The 17,249-nt window shown below is 26.6% G+C and overlaps 1 pseudogene across 1 annotated transcript in view; it reads left to right on the forward strand.

Moving 5' to 3' along the window:
- The first annotated feature begins 13,878 nt into the window (after positions 1-13,878).
- Positions 13,879-17,249, forward strand: part of LOC149133373 (histone-lysine N-methyltransferase SETMAR pseudogene) — a 5,887-nt pseudogene continuing 2,516 nt past the window's right edge. The window contains exon 1 of the transcript XR_016243697.1: positions 13,879-17,249. This exon is cut by the window's right edge and continues 372 nt beyond it. The product of XR_016243697.1 is annotated as a histone-lysine N-methyltransferase SETMAR pseudogene (transcript).

Consider the following 17,249-nt stretch of genomic DNA (forward strand, 5'->3'; position numbering starts at 1 on the left):
AAAAGGCTCCATGCCCCCAAATAAAATTCACCTAGCTATCTGAGAAAAGTTGACAATACAGCGAGACTTTAACATGTAGAAGACTTTAACGAGACTTTAACATGTAGAAGGACCATCATGTAACAAAGAAATAGCCTGACGTAATTTTCCATCATAGATATAGCAATACTATTGTTACAATAGTATTGTTACAATCAACATAGGATGCCAATATTGCTTTCTGGTGAAGGTACTCGCCGCGCAATCATGTCGCTTTAGGTTCAGTCCATCTTCGAGGCACTTAGTCAAATGTCTTCTGCTGTAACTCCGGACCGATCGACGACTTGTCAATGAATTGGGGAGACAGAAACCGTGTAGAAGCACGTCATGTTTGTGTGTGTGTGTGTGTGTGTGCGCGTGCGTATATATATATATATATATATAAAACTTACTGTTAATAAAAGTCGGGGTGCGTTGCGTTCCGTTACGTAATAAATGAAAAAATGCATTGTATATAATCAACACCAGGAAAAAAGTGTACATATACTGAGTGTACAACTGGAGAGGAGACAGACATAAAAGGTCCCAAATTCTTCATCAGTTATCAAATAAATGGTAATACTCAGTTTTGCGCCATTAATGGCAAGACTGAGAACTTCCCGTGCTAGCGGTGCCTGCGAAAGCCATGGAGAATATAGGGCCTGGAGCAAGCAAAACAACACTGAGTGGACATACGAAAGTAAAAAAAAAAATGTAATTTAAGACGGTGGACAAAGACGAAATAAATAAGAAATGAACAAAATACAGCTAAGACAAGAATGATGAGTAACGCTTAGGATATAGGAAACAGCAAATAGCAAAACACAGAGAATTTTACAACCGGTCATCAATGCAACCGGTATGAAAAAGGGAGAAAATTAAGGGAAGCTGACCACGGGTCACGTGTCAGCACCAGGTAGAAGAGAAAGAGGGCAATTCTTGTCTTTTTGAGCCTAAGGTTGTATTTTGCTCGTTTCGTATTTATTTCGTCTTTGTGCATCGTCTTAAATTACATTTTTTAAGTTTTCGAATGTCTATTCCGTGGACATATATTGAAAGCGCATACTTTTTTATTATATTTATATATACAGGCGCAGGAGTGACTGTGTGGTAAGTAGCTTGCTTACCGACCACATGTTTCCAGGTTCAGTCATACTGTGTAGCATCTTGGACAAATATCTTCTACTATAGCCTCGGGCCGACCAAAGCCTTGTGAGTGGATTTGGTAGACGGAAACTGAAAGAAGCTCGTCGTATATACATGTATATATATATATATATATATATATATATATATATATATATATATATATATATATATATGTATATATGTGTGTGTTTTTGTGTCTGTGTTTGTCAGCCCCAACATCGCTTGACAACCGATGTCGGTGTGTTTACGTCGGCAAAAGAGACCGATGAAATCAGTACTAGGCTTACAAAAGAATAAGTGCTGGGGCTTATTCGACTAAAGGCAGTGCTCCAGCATCCAGCATGGCCGCAGTTAAATAACTGAAACAAATAAATAAAAGAATATATATATGTATATATATATATATATATATATATATATATATATATATATATATATATATATATATATATATATATATATATATATATATATACACATATACACACACATATATATATATATATATATATATAGTTTTAGGGAAAATAACCAATTTTCAAGAACTCATCGATGAAAATCCACTATCACATATAGAAAAATTAATAATTAAAAGCACAATAAATGAGTATAATATAAAGTAAAGTAAATATCATAAGATAAATATAATAAAAAGATTACACGTGTTTCATAACCAATTTTCAAATAGAAAAGAAATTTAAATCGATTAAAATCAATTGAAATTATCTAAAATAAGTTCTATTCAAAAATATAGCTACTCGTCAGATCGTAAGTAGAACAATAATTAGATATATATCTCAACCAACAATAAGTACCAAATGAATTAATATGATATACTTATTATATAAAGATAGAAAAATTATTTAAAAAATATCATAATATCAAAATAATAACCATTCAATAATCATCCCTTCATCCATAATAATAACATGTATATTATATACAAAAAACATCTTACCTAAATTATCATTGTTTTAAATTATCATTGTTTTAAATACAAGTTGAACTAAGTTTAAGTTTAAAATAATAATGAAGATAAAATTAGTACATATTTAACCGGTGTAATAGTTAAAGCTATACTATTTAAAGCTAAAGACGTTTATTTAATTATGATTAAAGATCAATTGAATAATAGAAAAATACAAGATTATTTATTTCTACAAACGTCATAATAAAAAATATGAATGAAAAAATTATGAATGGAAAAAATTATGAATGAAAAAATTAGGAAAGAAAAAATTATTAAGAATAAAAGGTTAAACTTTATATATATATACAAAGTTTTGATTTTAAAAAAACTTTAACGATATTATAAACTATAAAGATTAATAATTAATCAAATAATATTAATCAAAAATAATCGAAAATATATCAACACTATTCCAATCGAAGTTCTAATATTATGTTGAAATGAAACTATAACTCCTAAATAATATAGTGTTAAATAAGTTATCTATTAAAATAATCTATAAAGAACCAAATGAATAGTATAAAAACAAGAATACATATTATTTTCAAATAGTAGAAAATCTTTAGCAAAGTGAAAACAGTACTTATCCAAATTTTTCCGTAATTCAAACTGAAAAACTAAGACGTTATCTAATAGCTATAGCGTTTTAAGCAAGAGTTCGCGCGAAAATACTATGTTAAAAAAGAACGTTAAAATAGAGAATAGAATACGAAAGCATGAATGAAATAATAATACTTAAATAAATGAATGAAAAATTTAAAATTTATATAACTAACAACATAAAAAGAACAAAAAACTATAGTTATCTTATAAAACATATTAATAAATATTAAATTCTAATATATAATAAATAAATAAAAATATTAATAGTCGTAAATTAAATAATATTATGAAATAAACTAAAATACTACTATTGATTTAGTCTTATCAAAATCGTCGTGTCATTGTAATATAAAACCTTAAACTTACTAAAAAAATTAACCTACCAATAAAAACAAAATATAGCTACTAGAATAATTAAATAGATACCCCAACACACATCCTAATACATACATACATATATACATACATACATACACATATACATATATATATATATATATATATATATATATATATATATATATATATATACATATACACATATACACATATACATACATACATATATACATACATACATACACACACATATACATACATACACACATATATATATACACTTACATGCATATACAAATATACATACAAATATACAAAATAATATACGTATATACACACAACATACACACATATATACACATAAACACTAATAAAAGCATATACATAAATAAAAACATACATACACATATATACATAAATACACACATATATATAAATACATATAACACATATAGACCAAAACATACATACTACCATAAATATATATCTACACATACACACATGTACCTACCAAAATATACATATAAAAACAAATACACTCATACACACATATAAAAATAAAGCATAATATATATAAATACACACTCATCCTCACATGCTCTCAAATATACATATTATATAGATACACATATACAGACATATATACATACACATAAAAATACACATATATATACAGAAAAAACATGCATATACATATACATATATACATATACATATATACATATATATACATATATATATACACACATACATAAATATATATATATATATACACCCATAAATATATACACCTACTAATTTATATAGACAAATTCCACACACTCACATATATACTTATACCCATATATATACATATATATACACATTTACATAATTACATACATAAATAGACATATACATATACACAAAAATACTCATAACTATATATATAAAAAATATACAAAATATACACACAAATAAAAATTCACTCAAATAAATATATAAATAAGGAAAATTCTAAAACAAAACTACACTCACGCACTCACTCACACGCACAATATATATATAAATATACATCTATACTCACAACTATATATCTTTATACATACATGTAAATACAAATATACACTCAATATACACAAACATATATTAAAAAAAAAAAAAAAAAAAAAAAAAAAAAACACATATATATATACTTAAAACTATATAAATACATACGTAAACATATATACATACACCTAAAAATATACATACATACTAATGCATATAGACTAAAACACACACCCTCAATATATACATGTACATGCATATACACATACCCATATAAACAAAATAAATAAAAATTATTAGCTAAAGTTTTTATATAAATAAAGTAGTTTATGTCTACATTTTATTTTTCGTTCATCAAAAGAATTAAGTAAATTATTATCCTTATGAAATAATATCTCTTTAAATTCATTATTACATAAATTACAAAAGTTATTACCTATATGATAGGATTTAGCTTTACAAACTATCTCCCATTTTAAAATATATTTAATATTTTTAGCTTTAAGTTCCCAAATATATTTACTGAGGCCAGTAGAATTAATTAAATTTCTATTCTTAAATGAGTGCATATGTTGAGCTACTCTTAATTTAATTTTATTAGAAGTCGAACCTATATAAATCTAATTTAAATTATAACCATAATGTTTATTTTCATTCAATAATTTCACTATACATTTATACACTACATCTTTCAAATTACATTTATTATTAAAATTACATTTAGTTTTATCTAAACATGTACAATTAATTATATTCTGGTCAACATTATTACTATTAAAATTAATATTAGAATAATTATTAAATTTAAATTTGTAGTAATTATTTAACTTAAATTTATTAAAAGAAGAGATAATATTAGCAACATTATTAGTAGTGGAATAACCTACACCAAAATTATTTTTAGAAAAAATATAATGATATTTTTTATTATCTTTAAGGAATAAATCAATAACTTTAAAAACTTCATTAATAATGTTAGTTTTAACTTGTACACCGTATGGAATAATTAACCAGAGTTTGTTCTTATTATAGATATTATTGAATTTATTATTCGTATTATTAAATTTATTATTATCATTAAAAAAATTAAAATATTTAAAATTGTTACTATTAAAATTAAGTTTATGTTTAGGTAATTTATTATAATACCAATTGTTCTTATTATTCTTATTATTACCTAAGAAGACATTATCATGAGTATAAAAGTTATGTTTATTAAAAAGGTCATTATTATTATAATTATTATTACTACTATTATAAAAATAATTCGGATTATTAAAAAATTTTATATTATTAGTATATCCCGCTTCTTGCAGGGCTTTATTATAATAAGGTGCATGTTTTTCAAAAATCTCTATATTAGAAGATAGTAAAGATATTCTCTTACCTATAGTAAAAGTTAAGGATTTTTTAACTGAGGGTGGGTGATTGCTTTTAGCATGAATGTATTTAATATTTTCATTAATCTTATGGTAAGGTTGGGTATTACCAGTAGATAAATTAAAATTAGCATCTAAATAATTAACGTTATAATACTCATTATAAATAGTAATCTTTAAACCATTTCTTTTAAAAAAACTATATATTCTCTTCTTATATAATTCTAGTTGTCTATTAGTGCAATTTTTAGTAAGTAATAAAAGGTCATCCCTATATAAACCACCCTCCAATTTTAAGTTTTCAAGTTCAAGTTCAGATAATAAATATATACCTACTAAATCAGTTACCTGTGCTGAATCAGGCGCCCCCATTGGTATATCAAAATAATCTCTGGTATCTTTTCTAGCCCACAATTTATTATCATATTTAATCAATGATTTTCTAGCCATTTTAACTACTTTTACTTCATCGTTAGTCATACCTACTTTCTTCATAGCAAAAATTAGGGCCTTATTTAGTACAATTTCATTTATAGAAGAATAATAATTGTCAATATCAATTTGAATAAATTTATACCTATATTTATCATTAAAACTATTAAACCAATTTAAAGTATCTACTGTGGAATTCCATAACTTAAGATAATTAATTCCATTTAATTTGTTAATATATTTATCTAAAATTATTTTACTTAATTTACCTAGATCTGACTTACAAGGACAAATAAGCCTAACTTTAGGGTCAGAATAAAAATTATCTTTATGGTCTTTTAAAGTAATTCTAGGGTGCATCGGTACATAAGGTTCTGTCTTACTATCAAGTTCGTATTTAAACATTATTAATTTAGAGGCCTTATTAATCAAATTTAAAGTATTTTCTGGAACTATCTTATATTCCTTATTAATTTCTTTCTCTAATAAATGATCATATAGTTTTACATCTAGTTTATATAAGTTCCTAGTTTTATCAGATTGTACAATAATACCATCCATATTTCTAAATTGTTTAATTTTAATGGTTAAATTTCTTAAATAATCATTATGTCTATTTGGATATTTATGAAATTTAATATTTTTCACTACTTTCCAAATACTATCCTCTAAAATTTGTAAATCCCTATTATACGGTGGTTCTTTTCTGGATTTAAATTTAGAATTAATGTAATTTAAATTATCTACATCATGAACATTAGTAATATTATGAATATTATTAAAATAAGCTTTCCATTTCATTCTAGTAATAAATTCTTTAATATTATTAATAAGTTTCAAAATATATTCCTTTCTAGATGGTATGGGGATATCCTTCAAAGATGAATTCCAAAACAGTGGCTCAATCCTACCTGTAAATTCCATAATCAACGAAAAATTGAAAGTTAAATACAAACAACAAACGTTAATTATAAATTAGAAAATAATAATAATAATATTATTAGGGACAAAATCCAAAATTACAGGTAAAAAACTCAATTAAAATCAATTTATAAAAAATTAAATTGAGCCTTATAGATAAAGTATATATAAAATATATATAGTTTTAGGGAAAATAACCAATTTTCAAGAACTCATCGATGAAAATCCACTATCACATATAGAAAAATTAATAATTAAAAGCTATTCATTTGGTTCTTTATAGATTATTTTAATAGATAACTTATTTAACACTATATTATTTAGGAGTTATAGTTTCATTTCAACATAATATTAGAACTTCGATTGGAATAGTGTTGATATATTTTCGATTATTTTTGATTAATATTATTTGATTAATTATTAATCTTTATAGTTTATAATATCGTTAAAGTTTTTTTTAAATCAAAACTTTGTATATATATATAAAGTTTAACCTTTTATTCTTAATAATTTTTTCTTTCCTAATTTTTTCATTCATAATTTTTTCCATTCATAATTTTTTCATTCATATTTTTTATTATTACGTTTGTAGAAATAAATAATCTTGTATTTTTCTATTATTCAATTGATCTTTAATCATAATTAAATAAACGTCTTTAGCTTTAATTAGTATAGCTTTAACTATTACACCGGTTAAATATGTACTAATTTTATCTTCATTATTATTTTAAACTTAAACTTCGTTCAACTTGTATTTAAAACAATGATAATTTAAAACAATGATAATTTAGGTAAGATGTTTTTTGTATATAATATACATGTTATTATTATGGATGAAGGGATGATTATTGAATGGTTATTATTTTGATATTATGATATTTTTTAAATAATTTTTATATCTTTATATAATAAGTATATCATATTAATTCATTTGGTACTTATTGTTGGTTGAGATATATATCTAATTATTGTTCTACTTACGATCTGACGAGTAGCTATATTTTTGAATAGAACTTATTTTAGATAATTTCAATTGATTTTAATCGATTTAAATTTCTTTTCTATTTGAAAATTGGTTATGAAACACGTGTAATCTTTTTATTATATTTATCTTATAATATTTACTTTACTTTATATTATACTCATTTATTGTGCTTTTAATTATTAATTTTTCTATATGTGATAGTGGATTTTCATCGATGAGTTCTTGAAAATTGGTTATTTTCCTTAAAACTATATATATTTTATATATACTTTATCTATAAGGCTCAATTTAATTTTTTATAAATTGATTTTAATTGAGTTTTTTACCTGTAATTTTGGATTTTGTCCCTAATAATATTATTATTATTTTCTAATTTATAATTAACGTTTGTTGTTTGTATTTAACTTTCAATTTTTCGTTGATTATGGAATTTACAGGTAGGATTGAGCCACTGTTTTGGAATTCATCTTTGAAGGATATCCCCATACCATCTAGAAAGGAATATATTTTGAAACTTATTAATAATCTTAAAGAATTTATTACTAGAATGAAATGGAAAGCTTATTTTAATAATATTCATAATATTACTAATGTTCATGATGTAGATAATTTAAATTACATTAATTCTAAATTTAAATCCAGAAAAGAACCACCGTATAATAGGGATTTACAAATTTTAGAGGATAGTATTTGGAAAGTAGTGAAAAATATTAAATTTCATAAATATCCAAATAGACATAATGATTATTTAAGAAATTTAGACATTAAAATTAAACAATTTAGAAATATGGATGGTATTATTGTACAATCTGATAAAACTAGGAACTTATATAAACTAGATGTAAAACTATATGATCATTTATTAGAGAAAGAAATTAATAAGAAATATAAGATAGTTCCAGAAAATACTTTAAATTTGATTAATAAGGCCTCTAAATTAATAATGTTTAAATACGAACTTGATAGTAAGACAGAACCTTATGTACCGATGCACCCTAGAATTACTTTAAAAGACCATAAAGATAATTTTTATTCTGACCCTAAAGTTAGGCTTATTTGTCCTTGTAAGTCAGATCTAGGTAAATTAAGTAAAATAATTTTAGATAAATATATTAACAAATTAAATGGAATTAATTATCTTAAGTTATGGAATTCCACAGTAGATACTTTAAATTGGTTTAATAGTTTTAATGATAAATATAGGTATAAATTTATTCAAATTGATATTGACAATTATTATTCTTCTATAAATGAAATTGTACTAAATAAGGCCCTAATTTTTGCTATGAAGAAAGTAGGTATGACTAACGATGAAGTAAAAGTAGTTAAAATGGCTAGAAAATCATTGATTAAATATGATAATAAATTGTGGGCTAGAAAAGATACCAGAGATTATTTTGATATACCAATGGGGGCGCCTGATTCAGCACAGGTAACTGATTTAGTAGGTATATATTTATTATCTGAACTTGAACTTGAAAACTTAAAATTGGAGGGTGGTTTATATAGGGATGACCTTTTATTACTTACTAAAAATTGCACTAATAGACAACTAGAATTATATAAGAAGAGAATATATAGTTTTTTTAAAAGAAATGGTTTAAAGATTACTATTTATAATGAGTATTATAACGTTAATTATTTAGATGCTAATTTTAATTTATCTACTGGTAATACCCAACCTTACCATAAGATTAATGAAAATATTAAATACATTCATGCTAAAAGCAATCACCCACCCTCAGTTAAAAAATCCTTAACTTTTACTATAGGTAAGAGAATATCTTTACTATCTTCTAATATAGAGATTTTTGAAAAACATGCACCTTATTATAATAAAGCCCTGCAAGAAGCGGGATATACTAATAATATAAATTTTTTTAATAATCCGAATTATTTTTATAATAGTAGTAATAATAATTATAATAATAATGACCTTTTTAATAAACATAACTTTTATACTCATGATAATGTCTTCTTAGGTAATAATAAGAATAATAAGAACAATTGGTATTATAATAAATTACCTAAACATAAACTTAATTTTAATGGTAACAATTTTAAATATTTTAATTTTTTTAATGATAATAATAAATTTAATAATACGAATAATAAATTCAATAATATCTATAATAAGAACAAACTCTGGTTAATTATTCCATACGGTGTACAAGTTAAAACTAACATTATTAATGAAGTTTTTAAAGTTATTGATTTATTCCTTAAAGATAATAAAAAATATCATTATATTTTTTCTAAAAATAATTTTGGTGTAGGTTATTCCACTACTAATAATGTTGCTAATATTATCTCTTCTTTTAATAAATTTAAGTTAAATAATTACTACAAATTTAAATTTAATAATTATTCTAATATTAATTTTAATAGTAATAATGTTGACCAGAATATAATTAATTGTACATGTTTAGATAAAACTAAATGTAATTTTAATAATAAATGTAATTTGAAAGATGTAGTGTATAAATGTATAGTGAAATTATTGAATGAAAATAAACATTATGGTTATAATTTAAATAAGATTTATATAGGTTCGACTTCTAATAAAATTAAATTAAGAGTAGCTCAACATATGCACTCATTTAAGAATAGAAATTTAATTAATTCTACTGGCCTCAGTAAATATATTTGGGAACTTAAAGCTAAAAATATTAAATATATTTTAAAATGGGAGATAGTTTGTAAAGCTAAATCCTATCATATAGGTAATAACTTTTGTAATTTATGTAATAATGAATTTAAAGAGATATTATTTCATAAGGATAATAATTTACTTAATTCTTTTGATGAACGAAAAATAAAATGTAGACATAAACTACTTTATTTATATAAAAACTTTAGCTAATAATTTTTATTTATTTTGTTTATATGGGTATGTGTATATGCATGTACATGTATATATTGAGGGTGTGTGTTTTAGTCTATATGCATTAGTATGTATGTATATTTTTAGGTGTATGTATATATGTTTACGTATGTATTTATATAGGTTTAAGTATATATATATGTGTTTTTTTTTTTTTTTTTTTTTTTTTTTTTTTAATATATGTTTGTGTATATTGAGTGTATATTTGTATTTACATGTATGTATAAAGATATATACTTGTGAGTATAGATGTATATTTATATATATATTGTGCGTGTGAGTGAGTGCGTGAGTGTAGTTTTGTTTTAGAATTTTCCTTATTTATATATTTATTTGAGTGAATTTTTATTTGTGTGTATATTTTGTATATTTTTTATATATATAGTTATGAGTATTTTTGTGTATATGTATATGTCTATTTATGTATGTAATTATGTAAATGTGTATATATATGTATATATATGGGTATAAGTATATATGTGAGTGTGTGGAATTTGTCTATATAAATTAGTAGGTGTATATATTTATGGGTGTATATATATATATATATTTATGTATGTGTGTATATATATATGTATATATATGTATATATGTATATGTATATATGTATATGTATATGCATGTTTTTTCTGTATATATATGTGTATTTTTATGTGTATGTATATATGTCTGTATATGTGTATCTATATAATATGTATATTTGAGAGCATGTGAGGATGAGTGTGCATTTATATATATTATGCTTTATTTTTATATGTGTGTATGAGTGTATTTGTTTTTATATGTATATTTTGGTAGGTACATGTGTGTATGTGTAGATATATATTTATGTATATATATATATTTATGGTAGTATGTATGTTTTGGTCTATATGTGTTATATGTATTTATATATATGTGTGTATTTATGTATATATGTGTATGTATGTTTTTATTTATGTATATGCTTTTATTAGTGTTTATGTGTATATATGTGTGTATGTTGTGTGTATATACGTATATTATTTTGTATATTTGTATGTATATTTGTATATGCATGTAAGTGTATATATATATGTGTGTATGTATGTATATGTGTGTGTATGTATGTATGTATATATGTATGTATGTATATGTGTATATGTGTATATGTATATATATATATATATATATATATATATATATATATATATGTATATGTGTATGTATGTATGTATATATGTATGTATGTATTAGGATGTGTGTTGGGGTATCTATTTAATTATTCTAGTAGCTATATTTTGTTTTTATTGGTAGGTTAATTTTTTTAGTAAGTTTAAGGTTTTATATTACAATGACACGACGATTTTGATAAGACTAAATCAATAGTAGTATTTTAGTTTATTTCATAATATTATTTAATTTACGACTATTAATATTTTTATTTATTTATTATATATTAGAATTTAATATTTATTAATATGTTTTATAAGATAACTATAGTTTTTTGTTCTTTTTATGTTGTTAGTTATATAAATTTTAAATTTTTCATTCATTTATTTAAGTATTATTATTTCATTCATGCTTTCGTATTCTATTCTCTATTTTAACGTTCTTTTTTAACGTAGTATTTTCGCGCGAACTCTTGCTTAAAACGCTATAGCTATTAGATAACGTCTTAGTTTTTCAGTTTGAATTACGGAAAAATTTGGATAAGTACTGTTTTCACTTTGCTAAAGATTTTCTACTATTTGAAAATAATATGTATTCTTGTTTTTATACTATTCATTTGGTTCTTTATAGATTATTTTAATAGATAACTTATTTAACACTATATTATTTAGGAGTTATAGTTTCATTTCAACATAATATTAGAACTTCGATTGGAATAGTGTTGATATATTTTCGATTATTTTTGATTAATATTATTTGATTAATTATTAATCTTTATAGTTTATAATATCGTTAAAGTTTTTTTTAAATCAAAACTTTGTATATATATATAAAGTTTAACCTTTTATTCTTAATAATTTTTTCTTTCCTAATTTTTTCATTCATAATTTTTTCCATTCATAATTTTTTCATTGATATTTTTTATTATTACGTTTGTAGAAATAAATAATCTTGTATTTTTCTATTATTCAATTGATCTTTAATCATAATTAAATAAACGTCTTTAGCTTTAAATAGTATAGCTTTAACTATTACACCGGTTAAATATGTACTAATTTTATCTTCATTATTATTTTAAACTTAAACTTCGTTCAACTTGTATTTAAAACAATGATAATTTAAAACAATGATAATTTAGGTAAGATGTTTTTTGTATATAATATACATGTTATTATTATGGATGAAGGGATGATTATTGAATGGTTATTATTTTGATATTATGATATTTTTTAAATAATTTTTCTATCTTTATATAATAAGTATATCATATTAATTCATTTGGTACTTATTGTTGGTTGAGATATATATCTAATTATTGTTCTACTTACGATCTGACGAGTAGCTATATTTTTGAATAGAACTTATTTTAGATAATTTCAATTGATTTTAATCGATTTAAATTTCTTTTCTATTTGAAAATTGGTTATGAAACACGTGTAATCTTTTTATTATATTTATCTTATGATATTTACTTTACTTTATATTATACTCATTTATTGTGCTTTTAATTATTAATTTTTCTATATGTGATAGTGGATTTTCATCGATGAGTTCTTGAAAATTGGTTATTTTCCCTAAAACTATATATATTTTATATATACTTTATCTATAAGGCTCAATTTAATTTTTTATAAATTGATTTTAATTGAGTTTTTTACCTGTAATTTTGGATTTTGTCCCTAATAATATTATTATTATATATATATATATATATATATATATATATATATATATATATACATTGTGCATCCTATAGTGTTGCATCAAATTTGCAGTCTGGATCGCATCAGGTACATGCATACATAAAGTGATACCCCGCTAAATACATTGTGTTTAGGCAGTCATGTTGATATTTACTCGCTTTATTAGCGAATGGAGCTTTGCTGCAATTATCTTTATGTCAAATATTCATAACAAAATAATTGTAAATATAAAGATATAAACTTGTAAACATATAGGTATAAAAATATATCAGGTCATCCCATAAGTTGTGTCCGATTTTACCCTTTTAAAATTGAATGAAATTTAATAGTATTTTAGAATGTCTAATGGAATTAGAAATTATTTTTATGCATTTGTGTACATTTAAACTAATCAAATATTATTTTACAGAATAATAGAATTAAAGTTTCTTTGATTAAAACTCTTTCTAACATGGAAGTATCCAAAGAGCATTTAAGGCACATAATGCTATATGAGCGCAAAAAAGGAAACTCTGCAGCCGAAGCGACTCAAAACATACACTCAGTTTATGGGAAAGAATGCTTGAATGAAAGAACTTGCAGAAGATGGTTTACAAAATTCAGAAAGTGGAGATTTCAGCCTTGAAGATGAAGATCGAACAGGACGTCCAGTTGAGTTTGATGATAAGCTCCTTGAGGCATTACTTGAAAAAAATCCTACATTATCAGTTGAAGAATTGGCAATAAAGCTTAGTTCAAACCATACAACTGTTCATCGTCATCTTCAACAACTTGGAAAGGTTCCTAAACTTGGAAAATGGGTGCCTCATGAATTGTCCGAAAGCAACCGCAAATCCTGAGTTGACATCTGCTCTTCTCTCCATTCTCGCGAACTCATTTCACTCTTTTTGGATAGACTTGTGACTGGTGATGAGAAATGGATCTATCGAAATGTTAAACATCGTAAACAATGGCTTGGTAAAAGGGAGAAAGTTCAACCACAACCGAGAAGGGAACTTCATAAGAAAAAGATTCTTCTCTCTATCTGGTGGAATTGTAAAGGAGTAATTCACTTTGAATTGTTACCACCTGATGCAACAATCAATGCTCAAGTCTACTGTCAGCAATTAGAGCGTTTGAACCAAGCTTTGAAGAAAAAAGATCCGCTTTAGTGAATCGAAAAGGAGTGATGTTTCATCAGAACAATGCGCTACCCCACACTGCAAAGATCACATCATAGAAGATCGAAGAGCTTGGTTGGGAAAAAAATCCTCATCCACCTTATTCTCCCGACCTTGCTCCTTCAGACTACCATCTGTGTCATAGTTTACAGAATCATTTGGAGGGGGGGGGCATAACTTTCGCAAGCCAGGAGGAGGTCGAAACTGACATTTCAGAGTTCTTCGCTTTGAAACCAAACCAAAAGTGTTTTACATTGATGGGATTAAAAAGCTTGTAAATAGGTGGTAGGAAGTCATAGATAATCAAGGGAAGTACATTGATGATTAAATTTCAATTAAATATAACATTTGATCACTTGTTTTCTTTATTCAAAATTCGGACAGAACTTATGGGATGACCTGATACAAAAGAAAGTAAATGGGGAAGAAGTACAGATAGATGGGACCTATTAAAGAAGGATTAGATTACATTAAGTTTAAATAGTGAGAGGGGTACTACACTTGCTAACATGGGGGATTGTTTATAGACATATACGCGCACATACACACACACGCACACACGCGCGCACATACACACACACGCACACACGCGCGCACATATACACCCACACAGCGACGTAGACACCCACACCCACGCTGACCCAGTACGCCATAAAATCTTACAATCCTAGGATTTATAATCGGAAGATACAGACAGTAAAAAGCTGCCATCACCGTTACCATAAGATCAAAATGGGAGTCTTGATAGGTGTCGTGTAACAGACTGTGTAGCGGAAATCGTTGTTCTTTTTTCCATAGCATACTGGGGTGTAGATTCAGCTATCAGTCACAGATGACTGGACACGCTCATATGTATACAAGTATACACGTGTGCACACAATCATAGTGGCCTATTTAACTGTATACGTACAGCAATATACACCACTCGGTTCTCAATATCTCCATCCACTACAAACACACTGACTCACATTCCTATATTAACTTCTCCTCTTCTCACCCAAACCACACCAAGCTCTCCATCACCTACTCCCAATTCCTCCGTCTGCCCAGGCTCTGCAGTGACAACCATGACTTTGAGACTCAGTCTCAACTCATAACTCACCACTTCATTCTACATGGATATCCTCCTAACCACTATCCACGCTGCCCTTGCCAGGGAATGATCTTTAGAACCTGACTCTGCTCTTTCTCCTCGCACCACCCCGTCGTTGCCCGTCGCTCGTTTTCCCTCACCTACCACCCCTCCACCCTGCCTCTCCAACACACCATTCTTCGAGCTTTCCGGCGACTCCAGTCCGACCCCTCCACATTACACATCTTTCCCAACCTACCCCTTCTCTGCTTCAAACGAACCCATAATCTGCGTAACCTCCTAGTCCACAGCTTCTTCCCTAACCTCACCTCCCAGCCTGGCTCGTTCTCCTGCTCCCGACCACGATGTCGCACATGCCCCTGCCTCTCCAACACTGCAATCCTCACAGCAACCCATCATCGTCCCTATCACATCACCGACCTTTACCTGTACTTCTATAATGTCATTTACTGCATCTCCTGCTTTCTCTGTCCTTCCCTGTACATCGGTCAAACGAGGCGCAGCTTAGCTGATCGGCTCGCGGAGCACCTCCGAGGCATCAGACTCGGTAATGACACCCGGTATCGTGCCCTTTCCGCTCTACCGGCCATTCGTTACAAAATTTGGGTATGTTCGGACTGTCTTTGCACAGGGGCCATCTGGACTCCCGCCTTCACCGTAAACCGGAATTAATGTTCTCTCTTCGCTCCTTTGCGCCACACAGGCTCAACTTACTTCCTCTCTTCATCTGACACCAACCTCACCTCTTCTCTTCATTTGACACCACTCTATACACACACTAGTAATGACCACTTCTCGGCACCCACACCACACGCCATCATCCACACAGCCACACACAATCTTCAATAGCGTCACCACACCTAAACTATAAGAGCAGTCATATGCACTGTTTAACACCACACACCATCATGCACACTCCCAAACCTACACAAGCACATAATACCCGAACACAGACAATATATACATAAACACGCAACACGCATTAACGCATGCAACATACATAGACAAAGATAACTTTCGCCCACATACATACACCATAGGCATGCACACTGCTTGGTCACAGACACATACCCTCACATCCTCACATACACGCACACGTACGTGTACTTTCTGTTGTTGGGATCACTAGCACTATTATCTCTCTTTCATTGAACTTTTTTTCTTATTATCACCCTTTCTTTCAACCTCGTTTTTCCCCAATCATCCACCATGTTGGACCGCGGAATTCTAAACGTTTTTTTACACTCTCTCTCTCTCTCTCTCTCTCTCTCTCTCTCTCTCTCTCTCTCTCTCTCTCTCTCTCTCTCCCTCCCTCTCTCTCTCTCTCTCTCTCTCTCTCTCTCTCTCTCTCTCTCTCTCTCTCTCTCTCTCTCTCTCTTTATATTTTCTAATTCCTTTCTGTTGAAGAGCGTAGGCTCGAAACGTAAAAGACTTTTCATTTTTCCCGAAAGTC

Source organism: Octopus bimaculoides, chromosome 11 (assembly GCF_046866305.1).
Source record: "Octopus bimaculoides isolate indiv1 chromosome 11, ASM4686630v1, whole genome shotgun sequence".
Taxonomy (NCBI): Eukaryota; Metazoa; Mollusca; class Cephalopoda; order Octopoda; family Octopodidae; genus Octopus; species Octopus bimaculoides.